The sequence below is a fragment of the Nicotiana sylvestris genome, chromosome 2 (genome assembly GCF_000393655.2).
Source record: "Nicotiana sylvestris chromosome 2, ASM39365v2, whole genome shotgun sequence".
NCBI lineage: Eukaryota > Viridiplantae > Streptophyta > Magnoliopsida > Solanales > Solanaceae > Nicotiana > Nicotiana sylvestris.
Genome location: NC_091058.1, coordinates 42,613,419 through 42,639,157, shown reverse-complemented (window position 1 = coordinate 42,639,157; position 25,739 = coordinate 42,613,419).

Sequence of the window (25,739 nt, the reverse complement as noted above, 5' to 3'; positions counted from 1 at the left end):
GATCGACGAAGTCATATACATGCCAGCAGCCAGGCCCCATTTTCTCTTGATGGGACTTAAGAGTATTCAACCATACGCGCCGCATCGGGTTTTAAGGCAACTTGGGAGGTATCAGATAGTGCCGAAAGACGAGGATCTGAGCATCCAGGTAATCGAGATCAGTCCCGACGGCCAGTTTCCTGAAGCAAGGGTTCGTCAAATTTGGAGCCAATGTCAATACTTAGAAGCAAATACTTGTGTAATGAATCGGGCAAAAGGGGAAGTTTCGCCCGGGTATCAGGCCTGGTACAAAGGGGAGACATCATCTGGAAGACCGACCAAAAGACCTCACCTGCAAGAATTTGCCAAATCTTCACAAGAACAGTGGGGCTGGTTGGCCAAAGAGCAGGAATATCTTGTCAAAGCAGGCAAACTGAAGCAACAAGTTCAGGATATGAAGTTTGAGTGCCAATTACAGTCTGCTGCCCACAAGGGAGAAAAGAACAAGTTAATCAGAGAAGGCGAGATCCTCAAAGCTCAGATCCGGAGAATGAAAAAAGAGGCTAATAGCCAGCTAAGAAGCCGGGCAGATAAAAGATTGATAGCAGGGTTAAAAGATCAGGTTGCGGAATGCCAGGAAGATTTGGAAAAAGCCAGGGCCAGCGCAGCAAAATTGCGAACCAAGTGGGCAAAGGGTGCGATGGCTCGGAGGCAGCGCCTGCAACAAGTCATAAGGGAGTATGAACTGAGCATCGGGACATTAAGGGAAACGAATGCCTCTCTTCGAGAAAGGATCCTCAAGCAAACACGAAATGCCCAAGCCGACAGAAGGCAATATTACGATGCAATGACCAGAATGGAAAGGCAAATGGAGATGTTCCAGGATCAGCTTGCCAACAATGCGCAAACACTGGGATTGAAGAACCAACAGATAAGGCATTTGTTCACAGAAAGGGACAACATCCGGGGAAAGATCGACGAGATTGGGCATTACATCTACATGAGATGCCTGGCATGCGAGCAAAAGCCTCGAAAGACCCTCCTTGTTTCCATCATGGGTTGCGTCCACCGAATCATGAATGAGTTGAAAAACCTGCAGAGGGACCTCACACCAAGGGCCGCGGAAAGGCCGAATGATGCCTCGCGGGTCCCTAAGTTGGAAAATTAATCTTTGGTTGAGTCCTGTCGTTTTTCCATATGTTATTTTCCTTTCTTTTAGTCAAAACGGGTTAAGAACTGTGGAGTCTGTACTATTTCTATTCCTTGCTTGATGTAATTTGTAATAGCAAAATTTTGAGAATGAATTTAATGATTTCACAAGAATTGTGTGTTTCTTTACTTTAAGGTAGAACTACGCCTGGTCTGATTCACGCGGGGACGTGATACGTAGGCAATCCCCATAAGATTCGACCGCTTTTAATAAATAAAGAAAAAATGTAAATAAAATAAAACGCGGGGTTTCGCAAAATACTTTAAAAAGAGACGAATGAACAAACCGGGATGACGCATGTGGTTTGAAACAAAGCATGTAGAAACGGTTAACTGCCTAGGTGCATTGCATCCTCTATGTGTTATGATCAAATCTGTTAAGCTCTAACACTAACAAAGTTTGTTGTTGTCTGATACCAGACAGTTAGTTGTTAAAGAATTCTGGCAACACATTCATACCAAACCAGATCCAAAGGACCGGTAGCAACAAGCATGACTACTTCAGAGAATAGTAATGAGGAAGAAAGGCCGATGAGCCAGTTGCTAAAAGAGGCAATGGAAAAGATTGAAAGGATGGGACTAGAGATGCATGCAATGCAGCTAGCCCTGGCCAAAACGCAAAAGAGCCCTGAGACACTGGGACACGTGCCGGAGTACCCTCACTCTGGCCCTTCCACAAGCCGCCCAAATCCCCTCTATCATCAAGAAAGAAGCCCTCATGATTCCCAAGCTCCACCACCCCATCAACCTCTCCCAACACCCAATATTCCCATTTTTGTGGGACCTGCATCAGCCCCTTTGCAGCGAACGACCAGTGAGCCATTGTTTCAGGCTCACGATACACAATACTATCCCCCTGAGCCTACATTCCACGCACCGGAACCACAGGCTTACAATCCCCATTTGGAAGTACCGGCAGAGGTTGAGAAGCCGGTTAAGGCCCCTGAACAGGATGAAGTGTTAAGAAAGTTCAAAAGCCTGGAGCAATCCTTCAGGAACTTGCACGGGCTGGGCAATCAAGTCAGCGTGGCATACAAAGATCTGTGCCCTTTCCCAGATGTCCAACTCCCGGCTGGGTTCAAGATGCCCAAGTTTGATTTATATGAAGGGCACGGTGATCCCATGGCACATTTGCGGGGATTCTGTAGCAAAATGAGAGGGGCAGGAGGCAAGGATGAGCTTTTGATAGCTTATTTCGGCCAAAGTCTGAGTGGATCTGCACTGGAATGGTATACCAGGCAAGATTTCAGCAGGTGGTACACGTGGGATGATCTGGCGCAGGCTTTTACAGGTCATTTCCAGTACAACCTGGAGATAGTCCCTGACCGTCTCACGTTGTTGAGAACTGGGAAGAAACCCGGGGAAAGTTTTCGCGAATTCGGGTTCCGCTGGAGAGAACAAGCAGCTAGGGTCGATCCTCCCATGAGAGAGGGAGAGATGGTAGACTACTTTTTGCAGACATTGGATCCAACCTACTTTGGTCACTTGGTGACAACGGTTGGAAAATCTTTCAACGAGGTGGTCAAAATAGGGGTCATGATAGAAGAAGGTTTGAGGTCGGACAAGATCTTAAACTATTCGGCACTTAAGGCCACAACCCAGGCTATTCAAAGCGGCACGGGAGGTGCGCTGAGAAGAAAGAAAGAAGAGGTTGCCACGATCGAGGCAAGGCAGTTGGTCCAGGGCTGGCAGGCCGCACTACAACCAACCCAGGCCTCACAGGTCAAACTACCCATACAACCCACCACAAAATTTCTATCCACCTCGAGAACCACATTGTTCCGTACACCAAGCCCAGGTATACACTCAGCCTCCGGTTCGCCCACAATGGCGCGCACCGGCTCCCCAGAACATATATGCACCACCACAAAACACTTACCCTCCACCAAGGGCATATAGAAATCCTTCAGGGGCAGGTTTCCGGGGAAATCCAGATGCCAGAAATGACAGGTTGCGGAAGCAAAGAACCTTCACCGAACTGGGAGAAACCTACACCGCTGTGTTCCACAAGCTGCGGCAATTGGGTTTGGTTAGTCCTGTCCATACTCGGGAACCAAATCCCCCGCCTCAGAATTTGGATCGTTCAATCAGTTGTGAATACTGTTCAGGGATGCTCGGGCACGATACCGAGAAGTGCTGGAAGTTAAGGCATGCCATACAGGATCTTATTGACACCAATAAGATCGAGGTCCAGACACCGGAGGCTCCTAACATCAACCAAAACCCACTGCCAGCGCACCACGAAACTCACATGATTGAGTTGGTGTGTGAGGGAGGAGAATTAAGAAAACCCTCACAAACAGTGATGATGATCCAAGCTGCCCCAAAAGAAGTCTTAACCAGTGGAGGAACAAATGTACAGTCGCAGGGAGAAGGCGTCAAGCCGGTAGTAATATGGGGTAAGAGCCCGTCCGTCATAGCAAGCCAACCCGAGTCAAGCAAGTTGGTAATACCAGGGATCCTGCCCACACCGGCAGTCATGTTGAAAGGGGTATGTGGAGAACGGGTGACCATAAAGCCGGTGGTCCAACTGCCAATGCTTGACAGCAGGGCTGTGCCCTGGAAATATGAAAAAGCAGTGGTGACGTACCAAGGAAAACAGGTGGAAGAAGTCAGTTGTGAAGCGCAAGGGCTGACTCGATCAGGTCGATGTTTTGCTCCGGTGGAGTTAAGAAAAACCAACCCAGTGGCAACCAAGAAGCCAGTGTCAGAAGAAGAGGCTGAAGACTTCCTGAGGAAGATGAAAGTACAAGACTATTCTGTGGTTGAGCAGCTGAGAAAAACACCTGCCCAGATCTCACTATTGTCATTACTCCTCCATTCCGAGGAACATCGTCGGGCCCTGTTAAAGATATTGAACGAGGCCCATGTACCCAGTGAGATTTCTGTAAACCACCTGGAAACCATTGCTAGCAAGATTTTCGAGGTGAACAGAGTGACATTCTCAGATGATGACCTGCCGGTGGAAGGTACGGAGCATAACAAAGCTCTATACCTAGCTGTCAAATGTGAAGGCTCGGTGGTAACTCGAGTATTGGTGGATAACGGCTCAAGCGCCAATATTTGTCCGTTATCCACCCTGGACCAGTTAAAGATTGACCGTGGAAGAATCCGGGAGAATAGCATCTGTGTCCGGGGGTTTGACGGAAACGGAACCGCCACTGTGGGGGATGTTGTACTTGAATTAACCATTGGTCCGGTCCTATTTACCATGGAATTCCAGGTGTTGGACGCCACGGTATCTTACAACTTGCTGTTAGGACGACCTTGGATTCATGCAGCTAAAGCGGTGCCTTCCACCCTACATCAGACAGTGAAGTTCGAGTGGGAAAGACAAGAGGTCGTGTTGCACGGCGAGGATACAACATGCACCATGGGCGGAACCATTGTGCCTTTCATAGAGACCACTGATGACAAGGGTCCCTGGGTCTACCAGATTCTCGATACAGGGTCGGCCAACAAAATTTCTGAAGGAGAAATCATCCCGCACCCTAGGGTGGCTGCCGCAACAGTCATGATGGTATCAGAAATGCTGGGTAATGGGTTTGTGCCGGGAAAAGGCCTGGGAGTTGAACTTCAAGGGATAGTCCAACCTGTCTCCCTTCCTAAGAATCTGGAAACTTTCGGGTTGGGGTTCAAACCAACCGCAGCAGACAGGAAGCAAGCGCGAAAAATGAAGAAGAGGGTCTGGTCTCTGCCTAAACCAGTGCCACGCCTCTCAAGGTCTTTTGTTAAAGCTAGTGCCAAGGGGTCAGCGATCCCAAAGATTCGAGGACCTTTTATCGGCATAAGTGAAGACCTAAATCAGAGTTTTGAGAGACTATTCGCGGATGTCAGTATGGTGGAAGCTGGAGAGGGTTCCAGCAGAGCAGAGATACAATTCGTGGGGCCTAAGGCCAAGACCAACAATTGGACGGTTACTCCTCTTCCTGTCCGAGGGGAGTCTTGGTAGTAGGCTTTGATTAATGTTTTGTTTGTTTGTTTGTTTGATCGGATTATTCAAGGGTGTAATCCCAGTTTTACTTTCGTTTTGTAAAAGTGTGAACCCTTTTTATCCTGCAAATTTAATAAAGTTCTTTTCTTTTGTCCCATTTTAATTTCTTGTTTTGTTCTTTTTCTTTCTGAACAGTTCTCTTTTTACTGGTCCTAATGACATGGCATGCACAGCGGATCTTCGACCTAGTCTAATAAATCAATCTGAATCTGACTCAATGATGCAAGAGGTCGTTTGTGATAATGAATCCGAATGTGACGAAGGGGAAGCCTTCGAAGAAATAAACCGAGAACTGTGCCAATTTGAAGAGAAACCCAAGCCTAACCTAAATGACACTGAGGCTGTGAACCTAGGAGACGCTGATAACATCCAAGAGACCAAAATTAGCATCCACATTGAGCCGAATGTCAAAGCAGAATTGATCGAAACTCTCAGGGAATTCAAAGATGTTTTTGCATGGTCATATGATGATATGCCTGGATTGAGCACCAATTTAGTGGTTCACAAATTGCCCACTGACCCGGCATACCCTCCGGTCAAGCAAAAACTAAGGAAATTTAAAACAGAAATGAGTGTAAAGATCAAAGAAGAAGTGATTAAGCAATTACAATCGAAGGTCATTCGGGTCACTCGGTATCCCGAGTGGTTGGCCAATGTGGTACCAGTCCCAAAGAAGGATGGAAAAATCAGGGTGTGCGTCGACTACCGCAACCTCAACAAAGCAAGTCCCAAGGACAATTTCCCGTTACCCAACATTCATATCCTGATCGATAATTGCGCTGGGCGCGAGATCGGATCTTTTGTGGATTGCTATGCGGGTTATCATCAGATCCTAATGGACGAAGAGGATGCTGAGAAGACAGCGTTTATTACGCCATGGGGAACCTACTGCTATCGGGTAATGCCGTTCGGGTTAAAGAACGCCGGGGCAACGTACATGCGAGCAATGACTGCTGTGTTTCATGACATGATACACAAAGAAATAGAGGTGTACGTCGATGATGTGATCATCAAATCTTGGCGTCAGGAGGACCATGTGGCAGACCTAAGGAGATTTTTCCAAAGACTCCGGAGGTATGATATCAAGCTTAACCCGGCCAAATGCGCATTCGGGGTTCCATCAGGAAAGTTGCTAGGATTCATCGTCAGTCGACGGGGGATTGAGTTAGACCCATCCAAAATTGAATCCATCCGAGATTTGCCACCACCAAGGAACAAAACAGAGGTAATGAGTCTGCTGGGTAGACTCAATTACATCAGCAGGTTCATCGCTCAACTCACAGCAACTTGTGAGCCCATATTTCGGTTGCTGAGAAAGGATGCTGCGGTAGGTTGGACAGCAGAGTGTCAGGAAGCTTTCGACCAAATCAAAGGGTATCTGTCTAATCCACCCGTATTGGTCCCACCTAAGCCCGGGAAACCCCTAATTCTTTACCTGACGGTCTTGGAAAATTCATTTGGTTGTGTATTGGGGCAACATGACGACACAGGAAGGAAGGAGCAGGCCATCTACTACCTTAGCAAGAAATTCACAGTGCATGAGGTCAAGTACACTCAACTCGAGAAAACGTGCTGCGCCCTAACTTGGGTAGCTCAGAAGTTGAAGCACTACCTGTCTTCATATACTACTTATCTCATATCCCGCTTGGACCCATTGAAGTACATCTTTCAGAAACCTATGCCCACGGGAAGGTTGGCAAAATGGCAAATTCTGCTCACAGAATTTGATATCATCTACGTAACGAGGACGGCCATGAAAGCCCAGGCACTGGCAGACCATTTGGCGGAGAATCCCGTTGATGAAAAATACGAGCCCTTAAGAACGTATTTTCCTGACGAAGAGGTGATGCATACGAATGATTGGGAGTTACCTGAGGAACCGGGTTGGAAGCTTTTCTTCGATGGAGCTGCAAACGCAAAAGGGGTTGGAATAGGAGCAGTACTCATTTCTGAAACAGGACGGCATTATCCTGTTACGGCTCAACTACGCTTCTATTGCACCAACAATATGGCCGAGTATGAGGCTTGCATTCTGGGTCTGCGCTTGGCTGCTGACATGGATGTCCAAGACGTCTTGGTCTTGGGAGACTCGGACCTCTTGGTACATCAAATTCAGGGAGAATGGGAAACACGAGATCTAAAACTCATACCATACCGACAATGCTTGCATGATCTGAGCAAGCAATTTCGATCGGTGAAGTTCAAACACATCCCGAGAGTTCACAACGAGGTTGCGGATGCTTTGGCCACCTTAGCATCAATGTTGCACCATCCTGACAAAATGTACATTGATCCTCTACACATCCAGGTCCGTGATCAGCACGCCTACTGCAATGCCATAGAAGAAGAAGCAGATGGCGAACCCTGGTTTCATGATATCAAGGAATACCTCAGAATGGGGATATATCCAGAACATGCCTCTGGAGACCAAAAAAGAGCCCTTCGGCGTTTGTCGAATGGTTTCTTCCTCAGTGGAGGAGTATTGTACAAAAGAACCCCGGATTTGGGATTGTTGAGATGCATAGATGCCAGTCAAGCAATGACGGTTATGGAAGAGGTACATGCGGGAGTTTGCGGACCGCACATGAGCGGATATGTATTGGCAAGAAAGATCCTTCGAACAGGGTGTTATTGGCTAACCATGGAACACGACTGTATCACTTTTGTGAGGAAATGCCATCAGTGCCAGATACATGGAGATTTGATTCATTCTCCGCCAACAGAGTTACATACGATGTCAGCACCTTGGCCGTTTGTGGCATGGGGCATGGATGTCATTGGGCCCATCGAGCCAGCAGCGTCCAACGGTCACAGGTTCATTCTAGTGACCATTGATTACTTCACCAAATGGGTTGAGGCTAAAACCTTCAAATCGGTAACCAAGAAGGCAGTGGTGGACTTTGTTCACTCCCATATCATCTGCAGATTTGGGATCCCAAAAGTGATCATCACGGATAACGGTGCGAATCTTAATAGCAGCCTGATGAAAGAGGTATGCCAACAATTCAAGATTACACACCGCAATTCCACCCCATATCGTCCCAAGGCGAATGGAGCAGTCGAAGCAGCCAATAAGAATATCAAGAAGATACTGCGAAAAATGGTGGAAGGGTCCAGACAATGGCACGAGAAATTACCCTTTGCTTTATTGGGGTACCGCACTACCGTCCGGACCTCCATAGGCACAACTCCTTATTTGTTGGTGTATGGAACTGAGGCCGTGATACCAACGGAGGTCGAAATTCCATCCCTCCGAATTGTCGCTGAAGCCGGGATTGATGATGATGAATGGGTAAAAGCTCGATTGGAACAGTTGAGCCTGATAGATGAGAAAAGATTGGCAGCAGTGTGCCATGGTCAACTGTATCAGAAGAGAATGGCAAGAGCATATAACAAGAAGGTGCGCCCCAGGAAGTTTGAGGTAGGGCAGCAGGTGTTAAAGAAGATCCTCCCACATCAGGTCGAGGCAAAAGGCAAATTCGCCCCAAATTGGCAAGGGCCTTATATCGTGACCAGAGTATTGTCCAACGGTGCTTTGTGTTTGACAGATGTCGAAGGTAGATGTGTCGACATGGCTATCAATTCAGATGCAGTCAAGAGATATTATGCGTAATTTTTTTAATTATGGCAATTTTTGGTTTATTTGTTTGTATTTGGCATTTGTTGAATAATGAGATAACGGAGGCAATTCTTTCTTCTACCCAAACACTTTAACCTTTGCTTCCCCCTTCGAGCCTAAGTAATTCTTTCATGTCCCTCTTTTGGAATCACTAATGGGAAAGATATGAAAAAAGAGAGAAAGAAAATGAAAAAAAAAAGAGAAGAGGAAAAGAAAAAAAAAAGAAAAAAAAAGAAGAAGATGAAATCATAAAGAAATACAAAACCGTGGGAACTACGTTTGACCTGATTCCTCAAAGAGGATACGTAGGCGCCTCACGGCTCGGTCATAGTATGCATCATAGCAAATATAGGATGCATAATGTACATAGTGTGCACAATATAGCACAATGTGCATAACGCACGTAACTCAACATAAGCATAAAAAATAAAATTCCCCAAGCAAGAAAACTGGGGCAGAGGTTATGTTTTAAGTTCCAACAAAGGTTAGATTCCAAAAGTTGTAGCACATCACCCTTCAAATTGTTTTCATTTTTGTAGCCTTTCTTCAATCCCACACCAAAACCAACGTCAACATCCAAAAGACCTCCCGATCAATGTTCGAGAGATGCCAAATCCGGCAAATAAGGCCGAGAATAATACACTGATCCCCAGCAAAGAAGAGGATCGTAAGACTGGGAATGAGTTGATAGTCAAAAGAATCTCCAGAAGAGAGGGTCGTATCTACAACGCCCCGATTCCTCGAAAGAAATAAAATGAGAGAGTCTTATCGGTGAAAACCTTCACAGGCACCGAGAGGCGATGTAAGATAAGGGATATGAAATGAGAGAGTCTTATTGGTGAAAACCTTCACAGGCACCATAAGGCGCCGGGAGATGAAAGAAAAGAGAGAGTCTCATTAGTGAAAACCCCTCGAAGGGCACTATGAGGCGACAAGATAGAGCAGCAAAAGCTACCACATTCGCAACAAGATGAACATCCATTTATCATCCCCAGCAAGTCAGACCGTCGGACAAATCGATTGATACAAATAGACTGGGTCGGGAATCTATGGTGCACGTCATGATCACGGGGACCAGTTGTGTCCTCCAGATAAGTTCTTTGGATTGTCTCCTCCCACAAAATATTGGTTCAGAAAGTTTTTCTTTTTTCCATATCTTTATTTCTTTTCCTAAAATGTGTCTTGAAAGGATTTTTCAAAGCTTACTACCAGAAACCAAAGGGGAATTCATCCAATGCAGGATAATACAAACAGTCTTAAAGGCCGGTCCCAGGCAATGCAGGGATTGTGCCCGGAAATTTTGGAAGAAGTAAGCTCCAAAAGGGAGTGGTTTCGGGAGTTAGAAGCAGACTCCCACATCATGTGTTTAAAGAGAAAGAAGAAAAGGGGATAAATTGAAAACCAATCCCCAGCAGGCTAGAGACCCCCAACAGGCAACTTTGCCCGCCAACCAATTATGGGGACAAAGAGCAAGAAAAGGGGAGGAGAGAAAAATTGCTCGCCAGAAAGGCACCCTCTACCACCACGATTAAAACTGACTAAATCCTTTTGTCTGTTGCAGGAGAGCAAAGAATTGATGACGGCAACAAGATGCAATGCCATGGAAGTTACCAAAAACCGGGGCAGAAAATTTTCTGCCGATTGTCGAAAATTTTCTCGGAAGAGCGGGGAAACAATTTCAATACATTTCAGTTCTAGGTCGCCCACCAGTATAATGCGGGAATACATTTAAGTTCTAGGTCGCCCACCAGTATAATGCGGGAATACATTTAAGTTCTAGGTCGCCCACCAGTATAATGCGGGAATACTTTTAAGTCCTAGGTCGCCCACCAGTATAATGCGGGAATACTTTTAAGTTCTAGGTCGCCCACCAGTATAATGCGGGAATACTTTTAAGTTCTAGGTCGCCCACCAGTATAATGCGGGAATACTTTTAAGTTCTAGGTCGCCCACCAGTATAATGCGGGAATACATTTAAGTTCTAGGTCGCCCACCAGTATAATGCGGGAATACATTTAAGTTCTAGGTCGCCCACCAGTATAATGCGGGAATACATTTAAGTTCTAGGTCGCCCACCAGTATAATGCTGGAATACTTTTAAGTTCTAGGTCGCCCACCAGTATAATGCGGGAATACTTTTAAGTTCTAGGTCGCCCACCAGTATAATGCGGGAATACATTTAAGTCCTAGGTCGCCCACCAGTATAATGCGGGAATACATTTAAGTTCTAGGTCGCCCACCAGTATAATGCGGGAATACATTTAAGTTCTAGGTCGCCCACCAGTATAATGCGGGAATACATTTAAGTTCTAGGTCGCCCACCAGTATAATGCGGGAATACTTTTAAGTTCTAGGTCGCCCACCAGTATAATGTGGGAATACATTTAAGTTCCTAGGTCGCCCACCAGTATAATGCGGGAATACATTTAAGTTCTAGGTCGCCCACCAGTATAATGCGGGAATACTTTTAAGTTCTAGGTCGCCCACCAGTATAATGCGGGAATACTTTTAAGTTCTAGGTCGCCCACCAGTATAATGCGGGAATACATTTAAGTTCTAGGTCGCCCACCAGTATAATGCGGGAATACATTTAAGTCCTAGGTCGCCCACCAGTATAATGCGGGAATACATTTAAGTCCTAGGTCGCCCACCAGTATAATGCGGGAATACATTTAAGTTCTAGGTCGCCCACCAGTATAATGCGGGAATACATTTAAGTTCTAGGTCGCCCACCAGTATAATGCGGGAATACATTTAAGTTCTAGGTCGCCCACCAGTATAATGCGGGAATACTTTTAAGTTCTAGGTCGCCCACCAGTATAATGCGGGAATACATTTAAGTTCCTAGGTCGCCCACCAGTATAATGCGGGAATACATTTAAGTTCTAGGTCGCCCACCAGTATAATGCGGGAATACTTTTAAGTTCTAGGTCGCCCACCAGTATAATGCGGGAATACTTTTAAGTTCTAGGTCGCCCACCAGTATAATGCGGGAATACATTTAAGTCCTAGGTCGCCCACCAGTATAATGCGGGAATACATTTAAGTTCTAGGTCGCCCACCAGTATAATGCGGGAATACATTTAAGTTCTAGGTCGCCCACTAGTATAATGCGGGAATACATTTAAGTTCTAGGTCGCCCACCAGTATAATGCGGGAATACATTCAAGTTCTAGGTCGCCCACCAGTATAATGCGGGAATACTTTTAAGTTCTAGGTCGCCCACCAGTATAATGCGGGAATACTTTTAAGTTCTAGGTCGCCCACCAGTATAATGCGGGAATACTTTTAAGTTCTAGGTCGCCCACCAGTATAATGCGGGAATACATTCAGCTCTAGATTGTGGAATCAGTCACCCCACCTGAAGACGGAAGGGTACAACAGAGGTCCCCAAACGGGAAACAATGAAATCCCAGCACCAAGAAGCAGACAACTGCAGAGGCAAGCGCACAATTCAAAAGGAAAAAGGAACGCGTCTCAAAAGAAGCAGTTTGGGAACGTTGTAGCATGCCCAGTATAACGATGCTGATGAAGAAACATACCACTAAAGAAACCATTGGAAGATTTAAAGAAGAAAGCCATGTCCCCAGCAGATCAAGCAAAGTGATGAAAACTGGCGTTCAAACGTCAGCGAAGGACCATCGTCACCTCCCAAAGTCACAAGACAAAGGCATCGGAGGAAAGTATTAGCCGACAAGAAAGCAAGGCAACAAGAACAAGTTGAAGATGGATAAGTTTTCAGGATCCCCAGTTTAGCTTAGCTTCTTGTTTTCCTTTTAGAGCAATGTAATAGGGAGATCGGTTGAGCAGTAGCATCCTACAGCAGCATACAACAGCGCACAACAACAGCAAGCAATACAGTCACACGGTAGTCCCAGCTACCAAAATTTCCCGAACTACATTGACCTGATTCCTGTTCAGCCCAGGATATGTAGGAAACCTCTGAAGCAAAGGTTCGGTCAAATCTCTTTCAAAAAATGCTTCACACGGAGTATTCGGACGGGCAAAAATCGCTCGCTTTATCTTTGCGCGAAAACCCTTCGTGTCTTCGTGCAAAGAGGGGCAGCTGTAAGCACGTGATTTTTGCTTCACGGACAGTCACTCCAAAAGAAATAGTAACAAAGGACCTCGCTGTACAATTTTCAATTTTCCGTAACGTGTGCTGCTAGTCATGTGTGGGTCTGTCCATTTTGTCCATTTTTTACATTATTAAACAAAGTACAAAATGTGTATGATCTGGTAATTAGACCATAATTCATTCAGTAAAAGAAAAATTCACAAAAATATTCTAGGGTGCGATTTAACCTATTTAAATATTTTGATAATTATGTTTGTTTGAATTTCATTTTATTTTTAGTTTTAAGATTAGAAAAAAAGAAGAAAAGAAAAAAGAAAAAAGAAAGGGAGAAAAGAATGAAGAAAACGGTTTGGGCCAAGGAAATAAACCAAAAATAGGCCCAAACCAATTCGATCAGGTCCAGTCCAAAACCGGCTACCCAGGCACCTCCTGAAACGATGTCGTTTCAGGCAAATCAATCTGAGCCGTCCGTCCCAGCCGATCCAACGGTTCAGGACCTCTTTCAGCGACCCATGTTCAAACCCGACCCAAATAACCAGCCTGACCCAACCCCTCACTTAAACCAAACGACCCCGTTTAACTACCAAACGACCCCGTCTCATTTCTCAGTATCAGATCTAAGCCGTTGAGATCATATGATCTAACGGCTCAGATCCAATCAGCCTCCCCGTATATAAGCCTCCTATCATACCCCGCACCCCTTATACCAACCCCACCCTTCAGTCATCTCCTTCCCCGAACCGTGAAACCTCCAAACCCTAACGCCGCCCCAGTATCCCTCGCCATTAAAGCCGGCGGCATGAACGCCGATGACCGCCTCCTGAACACCCTAGGACCACCTCACTGACCTGAACACGAATCCACTAACCACGAGCCTCGAATCACTTTCGTTCGTCTCGAATCTTCATTTGAAGATTTGAGTCGAACCCGGATCTATGCCAAACCATCCCATCTTCATACCAGACACTCCCCTGACCTTCCTCGTGACCAAACCAAACTTGGTTTGGTCCGAATCTACCCACAACTCCCTAAAAATCAGATCTGGAAATCCAGACTTTAGAACACATGCACCTGGGGAATCCGGCCGGTTTGGACATGGGTTTGAGGTCTAATAGACCTTAATCAAGGCGTTCTCATGTGAGAACACCCTGATTAAAGTTTGTTCGGCCTCAAAAGTTCGAAGTTGAATCAGATTTGGGTCTGTTTGATTTAAACATTTTCGGTAAGTTTTCCTTTCTTTTGTGTTAGTTTTGATTAAGTGGTCAACATGTTTCATTGTGTTTGTTTGTTATTTTTTTTTGTTATTTTTTTTCATTCGGATTTCTTTCATCTCTGTAAAGACCTTTTATTTGGTCGATTGTGTTCTGTGTATGATTCTGAATGTGCTCTGTGATAAACATGATCGTCGATTAGTTTAATCGTCAGATAAGTTAACTCATATAGGCCCCAGTAATTGAACAAAAATTGGCTGATGCCCTTTAGGTCCCTAAATGTATTGTTTATGTGAGCGATTGATTATTACCTGCTATAATTAGTATAGTCGACTCGATAAATGTCGTCGATTAGTTTTCTATAACTAATGAATCGAACGAACTAATAATGTCGCGTGACTAATGAGCCTGTATTGTGGTTTGAATTGGGCATTGCCTATGAATATTAGTTTGTAACTACCTTGTAAACAATCAAAAAGCCAGGCTGGGGCAATTCTGAAATCGAATGGTTAAAGCCCAAAGTGCCCTGATACTGCAATGGGCAGGGCAGTGATAATCAAGGGCTAGCAAGGGTAGTCTGGGGTTTGAAAAGAACAAAAATGATTAGTTTAAATGAGCTGACAAGTAGGGTACTAATTTGGGATTAAATTAATGCCAATGGGGAACAAGACATAAGAGCATGGGAATTTAAAATGAATACTAAAATGAACCCATAACTCTTGATTAAAGAAAGCCAGGCGTGGGGAACAAAAAGGGCTGGCATCAAAAGATGCTTAGGATGGGCTTAATAGGGATGGGCAGACTGCAAAGTTGAGGATGCAGGCAGCTTAGCTGCACTAGGTCGATTAGCTTATAAATAAGCTGTTTTAGAACATAAGAGAGGGCTGGAGTTTTGAGTCTTAGGCTGGACTTTTAGTCTTCAGAAAGAAAAAAACTTTAGTCTGAAGAGAGGTCTAGTGAGTCCCAAATCACAATAGCATAAACACAAGGTAGTTTCCAATAGACATTGTAACCAAACACTGCCTGAAAGTTGTACAAGAGTGCATATTGGTCAAAGCTGTCTTGGCCAAGTTCTGTTGCTTGCATTGGCTGAGTTGTTTGTTGGTTGTTGAACTGTTAGTTTTACTGCATTTGAACCCTCAGTTACTGCTGTTATTTCCTTACTCTTTCCTGGGATTGCTGGCTTGGTTTCGACTATCTGCTAGTCCTTGTATTCTGGGAGATATTGTTGGTTATCTGTGGCTGTGGAAAACACTTGGTCTAGTTGGTTGTTGCTGTGTGTCTGCTGCTGCTGTATTTACTGCATACTGCCCAGCTGATCATTTCCTTTTTTTTGTCTCTCTATACCAGGTACATGACTAATACTCTGTCAAATGTAATTGGAATGTTGAGCATGAATACAAAAGAAAAGACCTGAAGAGTGACTTTTATACATAGATTGTTACATTAGATATCATGTACTGTATAATAATTTTCATTCCTGTTTTGACAATGGAAGTAGCCTGTATGCCCAGTATATATCAATGTAGATTAGCTGAATGTTAGTTTATATATGTATGTTGTTAGGTGAAAATATTCCCAATATAATAGGTTGTATCTTAGACTTAGTTTAACTGTGTAGTATATTCTTTAATGTAGGCCAAGCATGAAAACTATCCACTACTAGTTAATTTCTTTCCCTTTAATAGGCGATCCCTTTATACCACGCCAATAGAACCCAGAACAAGTTCACGGCCTCAACCTCACAAGGGTCGAGCCCAGGTCGAAGACAGACCAGGCAGGCCCGCATCGAACGAGCAGTGGCCCAGGTCTGGCCAACCGCGCGTGGGCTGGATTTGGGCCCATGATTATTCGTTTGGCCGACTGTGCACGCAGCTTCGGTCCTGATTTTTAAGCATTTCCTAATTACATTACAAACAACTTGCAAGCATGTAATTAATTAGGACTATCTGCTGTTTTCAATTGATAGAGACGAACACGACAAGAAACGTAGTTGCTATAGGATATCCTTTAAAAATAAGAACGAGATGAGCCTCGACAAAAATAAACAAAACGCGCAGATGCGGGGCCCTTGTTAAATGTATATTATTGAAGCATTTAGTTTCCGGGACGGGTTGTTTAGCAAATCTCACAACCCTCCTAAAATAACAATACGTTAGTCTCTTTAGGATGCGCTTTAATAAGCCTTACCTTCTTAAAAACTCGGGTGCACATTTATGTGACCCAAATCCAAATCTCGACGGATTCGAAATGTATTTCTAATCACGGGTACATTGATTGTGACGTGATCCGAGAGGCATATCCATGACGTCGCTAATTCCTTTTAAAAGTAGAACGAGACGAGCCTCGTCAAAAATAAAAAATGTACACAGCTACGGGGCCCTCCAACTGTATATATATTAAAACACTTAGAATTCGGGACAGGTCATTTAGCGAATTTTACGGCCCTCCCCAAAACAACCATACGTTAGTTGCTTTAGGCGCGTCTTAAATAATTTATTTTTCTTAATTCGGGTGCACATTTATGTGACCCAAATCCAAATATCAACCGAGTCGAGATATATCAATAACCACGGGTGCATTGATGTAACGTGGTTCGAGATATGTTTTCACGACGTTGCAAGTCCTATAAAAATAACAGTGAACGATAAAAGCGGATAAAAGATAAAATTGGCACATAGGTTCATAATTGTATTAAAAATCAGATAAATAAGCCGAATATAACAGTTGAGCGACCGTGCTAGAACCACGGAACTCGGGAATGCCTAACACCTTCTCCCGGGTTAACAGAATTCCTTATCCGGATTTCTGGTACGCAGACTATAATATAGAGTCATTCTTTTCCTCGATTCGGGATTAAAATTGGTGACTTGGGACACCCTAAATCTCCCAAGTGGCGACTCTGAAATAAACAAATAAATCCCCTTTCGATTGTCCTTTAATTGAAAAAACTCCTTGCGCCCCGCGGGTGCGAAAAAAGGAGGTGTGACAGCTCTAGCTGTAAGCACATGATTTTTTCTTCACGGACAGTCACTCCAAAAGAAATAGTAACAAAGGACCTCGTTGTACAATTTTCAATTTTCCGTAACGTGTGTTGCTAGTCATGTGTGGGTCTGTCCATTTTGTCCATTTTTACATTATTAAACAAAGTACAAAATGTGTATGATCTGGTAATTAGACCATAATTCATTCAGTAAAAGAAAAATTCACAAAAATATTCTAGGGTGCGATTTAACCTATTTAAATATTTTGATAATTATGTTTGTTTGAATTTCATTTTATTTTTAGTTTTAAGATTAGAAAAAAAGAGAAGAAAAGAAAAAGGAAAAAAAGAAAGGGAGAAAAGAATGAAGAAAACGGTTTGGGCCAAGGAAATAAACCAAAAATAGGCCCAAACCAATTCGATCAGGTCCAGTCCAAAACCGGCTACCCAGGCACCTCCTGAAACGACGTCGTTTCAGGCAAATCAATCTGAGCCGTCCGTCCCAGCCGATCCAACGGTTCAGGACCTCTTTCAGCGACCCATGTTCAAACCCGACCCAAATAACCAGCCTGACCCAACCCCTCACTTAAACCAAACGACCCCGTTTAACTACCAAACGACCCCGTCTCATTTCTCAGCATCAGATCTAAGCCGTTGAGATCATATGATCTAACGGCTCAGATCCAATCAGCCTCCCCGTATATAAGCCTCCTATCGTACCCCGCACCCCCTATACCAACCCCACCCTTCAGTCATCTCCTTCCCCGAACCCTGAAACCCCCAAACCCTAACGCCGCCCTAGTTTCCCTTCCACCAAAAGCCGGCGGCACGAACGCCGGTGACCGCCTCCTGAACACCCTAGGACCACCTCACTGTCCTGAACACGAATCCACTAACCACGAGCCTCGAATCACTTTCGTTCGTCTCGAATCTTCATTTGAAGATTTGAGTCGAACCCGGATCTATGCCAAACCATCCCATCTTCATACCAGACACTCCCCTGACCTTCCTCGTGACCAAACCAAACTTGGTTTGGTCCGAATCTACCCACAACTCCCTAAAAATCAGATCTGGAAATCCAGACTTTAGAACACATGCACCTGGGGAATCCGGCCGGTTTGGACATGGGTTTGAGGTCTAATAGACCTTAATCAAGGCGTTCTCATGTGAGAACACCCTGATTAAAGTTTGTTCGGCCTCAAAAGTTCGAAGTTGAATCAGATTTGGGTCTGTTTGATTTAAACATTTTCGGTAAGTTTTCCTTTCTTTTGTGTTAGTTTTGATTAAGTGGTCAACATGTTTCATTGTGTTTGTTTGTTATTTTTTTTTGTTATTTTTTTTCATTCGGATTTCTTTCATCTCTGTAAAGACCTTTTATTTGGTCGATTGTGTTCTGTGTATGATTCTGAATGTGCTCTGTGATAAACATGATCGTCGATTAGTTTAATCGTCAGATAAGTTAACTCATATAGGCCCCAGTAATTGAACAAAAATTGGCTGATGCCCTTTAGGTCCCTAAATGTATTGTTTATGTGAGCGATTGATTATTACCTGCTATAATTAGTATAGTCGACTCGATAAATGTCGTCGATTAGTTTTCTATAACTAATGAATCGAACGAACTAATAATGTCGCGTGACTAATGAGCCTGTATTGTGGTTTGAATTGGGCATTGCCTATGAATATTAGTTTGTAACTACCTTGTAAACAATCAAAAAAGCCAGGCTGGGGCAATTCTGAAATCGAATGGTTAAAGCCCAAAGTGCCCTGATACTGCAATGGGCAGGGCAGTGATAATCAAGGGCTAGCAAGGGTAGTCTGGGGTTTGAAAAGAACAAAAATGATTAGTTTAAATGAGCTGACAAGTAGGGTACTAATTTGGGATTAAATTAATGCCAATGGGGAACAAGACATAAGAGCATGGGAATTTAAAATGAATACTAAAATGAACCCATAACTCTTGATTAAAGAAAGCCAGGCGTGGGGAACAAAAAGGGCTGGCATCAAAAGATGCTTAGGATGGGCTTAATAGGGATGGGCAGACTGCAAAGTTGAGGATGCAGGCAGCTTAGCTGCACTAGGTCGATTAGCTTATAAATAAGCTGTTTTAGAACATAAGAGAGGGCTGGAGTTTTGAGTCTTAGGCTGGACTTTTGAGTCTTCAGAAAGAAAAAAACTTTAGTCTGAAGAGAGGTCTAGTGAGTCCCAAATCACAATAGCATAAACACAAGGTAGTTTCCAATAGACATTGTAACCAAACACTGCCTGAAAGTTGTACAAGAGTGCATATTGGTCAAAGCTGTCTTGGCCAAGTTCTGTTGCTTGCATTGGCTGAGTTGTTTGTTGGTTGTTGAACTGTTAGTTTTACTGCATTTGAACCCTCAGTTACTGCTGTTATTTCCTTACTCTTTCCTGGGATTGCTGGCTTGGTTTCGACTATCTGCTAGTCCTTGTATTCTGGGAGATATTGTTGGTTATCTGTGGCTGTGGAAAACACTTGGTCTAGTTGGTTGTTGCTGTGTTGTTGCTGTGTGTCTGCTGCTGCTGTATTTACTGCATACTGCCCAGCTGATCATTTCCTTTTTTTTGTCTCTCTATACCAGGTACATGACTAATACTCTGTCAAATGTAATTGGAATGTTGAGCATGAATACAAAAGAAAAGACCTGAAGAGTGACTTTTATACATAGATTGTTACATTAGATATCATGTACTGTATAATAATTTTCATTCCTGTTTTGACAATGGAAGTAGCCTGTATGCCCAGTATATATCAATGTAGATTAGCTGAATGTTAGTTTATATATGTATGTTGTTAGGTGAAAATATTCCCAATATAATAGGTTGTATTTTAGACTTAGTTTAACTGTGTAATATATTCTTTAATGTAGGCCAAGCATGAAAACTATCCACTACTAGTTAATTTCTTTCCCTTTAATAGGCGATCCCTTCATACCACGCCAATAGAACCCAGAACGAGTTCACGGCCTCAACCTCACAAGGGTCGAGCCCAGGTCGAAGACAGACCAGGCAGGCCCGCATCGAACGAGCAGTGGCCCAGGTCTGGCCAACCGCGCGTGGGCTGGATTTGGGCCCATGATTATTCGTTTGGCCGACTGTGCACGCAGCTTCGGTCCTGATTTTTAAGCATTTCCTAATTACATTACAAACAACTTGCAAGCATGTAATTAATTAGGACTATCTGCTGTTTTCAATTGATAGAGACGAACACGACAAGAAACGTAGTTGCTATAGGATATCCTTTAAAAATAAGAACGAGATGAGCCTCGACAAAAATAAACAAAACGCGCAGATGCGGGGCCCTTGTTAAATGTATATTATTGAAGCATTTAGTTTCCGGGACGGGTTGTTTAGCAAATCTCACAACCCTCCTAAAATAACAATACGTTAGTCTCTTTAGGATGCGCTTTAATAAGCCTTACCTTCTTAAAAACTCGGGTGCACATTTATGTGACCCAAATCCAAATCTCGACGGATTCGAAATGTATTTCTAATCACGGGTACATTGATTGTGACGTGATCCGAGAGGCATATCCATGACGTCGCTAATTCCTTTTAAAAGTAGAACGAGACGAGCCTCGTCAAAAATAAAAAATGTACACAGCTATGGGGCCCTCCAACTGTATATATATTAAAACACTTAGAATTCGGGACAGGTCATTTAGCGAATTTTACGGCCCTCCCCAAAACAACCATACGTTAGTTGCTTTAGGCGCGTCTTAAATAATTTATTTTTCTTAATTCGGGTGCACATTTATGTGACCCAAATCCAAATCTCAACCGAGTCGAGATATATCAATAACCACGGGTGCATTGATGTAACGTGGTTCGAGATATGTTTTCACGACGTTGCAAGTCCTATAAAAATAACAGTGAACGATAAAAGCGGATAAAAGATAAAATTGGCACATAGGTTCATAATTGTATTAAAAATCAGATAAATAAGCCGAATATAACAGTTGAGCGACCGTGCTAGAACCACGGAACTCGGGAATGCCTAACACCTTCTCCCGGGTTAACAGAATTCCTTATCCGGATTTCTGGTACGCAGACTGTAATATAGAGTCATTCTTTTCCTCGATTCGGGATTAAAATTGGTGACTTGGGACACCCTAAATCTCCCAAGTGGCGACTCTGAAATAAATAAATAAATCCCCTTTCGATTGTCCTTTAATTGGAAAAACTCCTTGCGCCCCGCGGGTGCGGAAAAAGGAGGTGTGACAGCTCTGGCGACTCTGCTGGGGAACAGTATTTACCCAGAACCATTGGTTCAGGGTTAAGAATTCGAGCTTAGAATAATTGTTATTATTTGGCTTTATTTATTATCTGATTATTACATGTCCTGAGCCTAATGTGCTAAATGCTGCTTTTACCGCTTTGATATTATTTGAACTGTATATAAACTGTGCCGAAACCTTTCTCTTCTTACCTCCGGGGATGTGCTCACTGGTTGAGACTCCCTATTCTGTTAGTGTCATACCCTAAATAAAAGAGGCTCGGAAAGTTTCTAAGCCGGCTGGCCTTTTGGTTCCCGGAAAGGAGCTCCTTCCTCAACTCGAGTTGTCCGCTCGGGTACACTGTCTAGAACACCGACCCAGGTTTTGAACATAGAATAACGTGACTTCATGCCGGATCCCTAGTAGGAACGCTTATTTGCATCATGTTGCATATGACTTAGGGGACTCAACACAGGGGTTGGGTCCGTCTAGGACTAGCAACCTGATATGAAAAGACCATTCTGATGCATCCTATTGTTTTCCGTGCATTTATTTGTCTCATGCCCGCATGCTGACCGGTGTTTGAATATTTGGAATATTGTGGAAAAAAAAAGGAAATAACGGTTAGGAGTTGATTGTTTATTGTTGAAAAAAAAAAGAAAAAACAAATACTGTCAAAACTCTGCCAAAATTTTGAAAAAGTCGTTGTTCTGCTTTCAAAAAATAAAATAATCAATAGAAATATAGAGTTTGTCTTGTCATAAAAATTAAAAAAAAAAAGAGATCTTATTTTTAAAATGGTTTTTTTTATGAAAATAATAATAAAAAAGGAGTCTTATGTTGTCTTTACTTTTATTATTTGTTGCAAATATATGTATATATATGAAAAATTCAAAAGTTTTTCTTTACTTCAAAATGTATATATATCTTTATTTGTGGCAAAAGTATTTGTCTTGCTGAAGGTCTAGAAAAGTCCTTTCAGGCTCCCAGTTTTCGAAACAAAAATCCAAAATATTTTCCGTTATTGACATCTTTAGAAAGTTTTTATATATATACGAAAATTCAAAATTCACAAAAATCGCATATATTTTTGTTTTTATCAGGATAAGTGTCGTTTGTTAAAATCTTATTAATAAATGTGCAGAATGAGCACGATTCCGACTGAACCCTTTTCAATCATGAATAAAATTCCCCTCCAATTGCGGCTCTGGTGGAATGATTTGGGCAAAGAAGGGCATGATGAAATCAAGAAGTATCTGAAAGGCCTCACGAGTTTGTTGGATATCAGGCCACGAGGAGATATCATAAGGGCACTAGTCCCCCACTGGGATCCTGCGCACAATGTCTTCCGTTTCTCAGATTTTGAACTTACCCCAACTTTAGAAGAAATAGCAGGGTATATCGGCAGCACTGAGACTCCTTTGAGGCACAAATATCTGATTGCTCCAAGAGCTGTAGCAATACACCGGTTCCTGGACTCCTTAAAGATAGTCAGAACAATTCATAACCCTGACTTGGCAAAAGGTTTTTGCAGCATGAGTTTCATATATCAAAGATATGGTCACATAGGAGGATTCGACAAGCCAGAAAACCAGTTGTGCAGCAAAGGTAATCGCCAAAAGTGGGAAGAACATAGACGAATTGCTTTCATGATAACTTTCTTAGGACTACTAGTATTCCCAAGAAAAGATGGGAATATTGACATAAAGATAGCAGGGGTCGTCAGTACGTTGCTCACACAGAGTGATAGTACGTTGGCGCCCATGATAGTATCTGATATATTCAGGGCACTCACTTCTTGCAAAGCCGGAGGAAGCTTTTTCGAGGGTTGCAATTTGTTGTTGCAAATGTGGATGACCGAACACCTATGTCACCGAGCCCAGTTTTTGAGCCATGGGTCCGCTGGAAAGACCTGCATAGAGGAGTTCTATACCAGAGTTGATGAAACCTACCTGCCAGAAGGAGTCACAGCATGGACCTCATGTTTCCATACCCTCAACGCCAGTCAAATACAATGGACGCTAGGGTGGTTACCGATCGACGAAGTCATATACATGCCAGCAGCCAGGCCCCATTTTCTCTTGATGGGACTTAAGAGTATTCAACCATACGCGCCGCATCGGGTTTTAAGGCAACTTGGGAGGTATCAGATAGTGCCGAAAGACGAGGATCTGAGCATCCAGGTAATCGAGATCAGTCCCGACGGCCAGTTTCCTGAAGCAAGGGTTCGTCAAATTTGGAGCCAATGTCAATACTTAGAAGCAAATACTTGTGTAATGAATCGGGCAAAAGGGGAAGTTTCGCCCGGGTATCAGGCCTGGTACAAAGGGGAGACATCATCTGGAAGACCGACCAAAAGACCTCACCTGCAAGAATTTGCCAAATCTTCACAAGAACAGTGGGGCTGGTTGGCCAAAGAGCAGGAATATCTTGTCAAAGCAGGCAAACTGAAGCAACAAGTTCAGGATATGAAGTTTGAGTGCCAATTACAGTCTGCTGCCCACAAGGGAGAAAAGAACAAGTTAATCAGAGAAGGCGAGATCCTCAAAGCTCAGATCCGGAGAATGAAAAAAGAGGCTAATAGCCAGCTAAGAAGCCGGGCAGATAAAAGATTGATAGCAGGGTTAAAAGATCAGGTTGCGGAATGCCAGGAAGATTTGGAAAAAGCCAGGGCCAGCGCAGCAAAATTGCGAACCAAGTGGGCAAAGGGTGCGATGGCTCGGAGGCAGCGCCTGCAACAAGTCATAAGGGAGTATGAACTGAGCATCGGGACATTAAGGGAAACGAATGCCTCTCTTCGAGAAAGGATCCTCAAGCAAACACGAAATGCCCAAGCCGACAGAAGGCAATATTACGATGCAATGACCAGAATGGAAAGGCAAATGGAGATGTTCCAGGATCAGCTTGCCAACAATGCGCAAACACTGGGATTGAAGAACCAACAGATAAGGCATTTGTTCACAGAAAGGGACAACATCCGGGGAAAGATCGACGAGATTGGGCATTACATCTACATGAGATGCCTGGCATGCGAGCAAAAGCCTCGAAAGACCCTCCTTGTTTCCATCATGGGTTGCGTCCACCGAATCATGAATGAGTTGAAAAACCTGCAGAGGGACCTCACACCAAGGGCCGCGGAAAGGCCGAATGATGCCTCGCGGGTCCCTAAGTTGGAAAATTAATCTTTGGTTGAGTCCTGTTTATTTGGCTTTGTCGTTTTTCCATATGTTATTTTCCTTTCTTTTAGTCAAAACGGGTTAAGAACTGTGGAGTCTGTACTATTGCTATTCCTTGCTTGATGTAATTTGTAATAGCAAAATTTTGAGAATGAATTTAATGATTTCACAAGAATTGTGTGTTTCTTTACTTTAAGGCAGAACTACGCCTGGTCTGATTCACGCGGGGACGTGATACGTAGGCAATCCCCATAAGATTCGACCGCTTTTAATAAATAAAGAAAAAATGTAAATAAAATAAAACGCGGGGTTTCGCAAAATACTTTAAAAAGAGACGAATGAACAAACCGGGATGACGCATGTGGTTTGAAGCAAAGCATGTAGAAACGGTTAACTGCCTAGGTGCATTGCATCCTCTATGTGTTATGATCAAATCTGTTAAGCTCTAACACTAACAAAGTTTGTTGTTGTCTGATACCAGACAGTTAGTTGTTAAAGAATTCTGGCAACACATTCATACCAAACCAGATCCAAAGGACCGGTAGCAACAAGCATGACTACTTCAGAGAATAGTAATGAGGAAGAAAGGCCGATGAGCCAGTTGCTAAAAGAGGCAATGGAAAAGATTGAAAGGATGGGACTAGAGATGCATGCAATGCAGCTAGCCCTGGCCAAAACGCAAAAGAGCCCTGAGACACTGGGACACGTGCCGGAGTACCCTCACTCTGGCCCTTCCACAAGCCGCCCAAATCCCCTCTATCATCAAGAAAGAAGCCCTCATGATTCCCAAGCTCCACCACCCCATCAACCTCTCCCAACACCCAATATTCCCATTTTTGTGGGACCTGCATCAGCCCCTTTGCAGCGAACGACCAGTGAGCCATTGTTTCAGGCTCACGATACACAATACTATCCCCCTGAGCCTACATTCCACGCACCGGAACCACAGGCTTACAATCCCCATTTGGAAGTACCGGCAGAGGTTGAGAAGCCGGTTAAGGCCCCTGAACAGGATGAAGTGTTAAGAAAGTTCAAAAGCCTGGAGCAATCCTTCAGGAACTTGCACGGGCTGGGCAATCAAGTCAGCGTGGCATACAAAGATCTGTGCCCTTTCCCAGATGTCCAACTCCCGGCTGGGTTCAAGATGCCCAAGTTTGATTTATATGAAGGGCACGGTGATCCCATGGCACATTTGCGGGGATTCTGTAGCAAAATGAGAGGGGCAGGAGGCAAGGATGAGCTTTTGATAGCT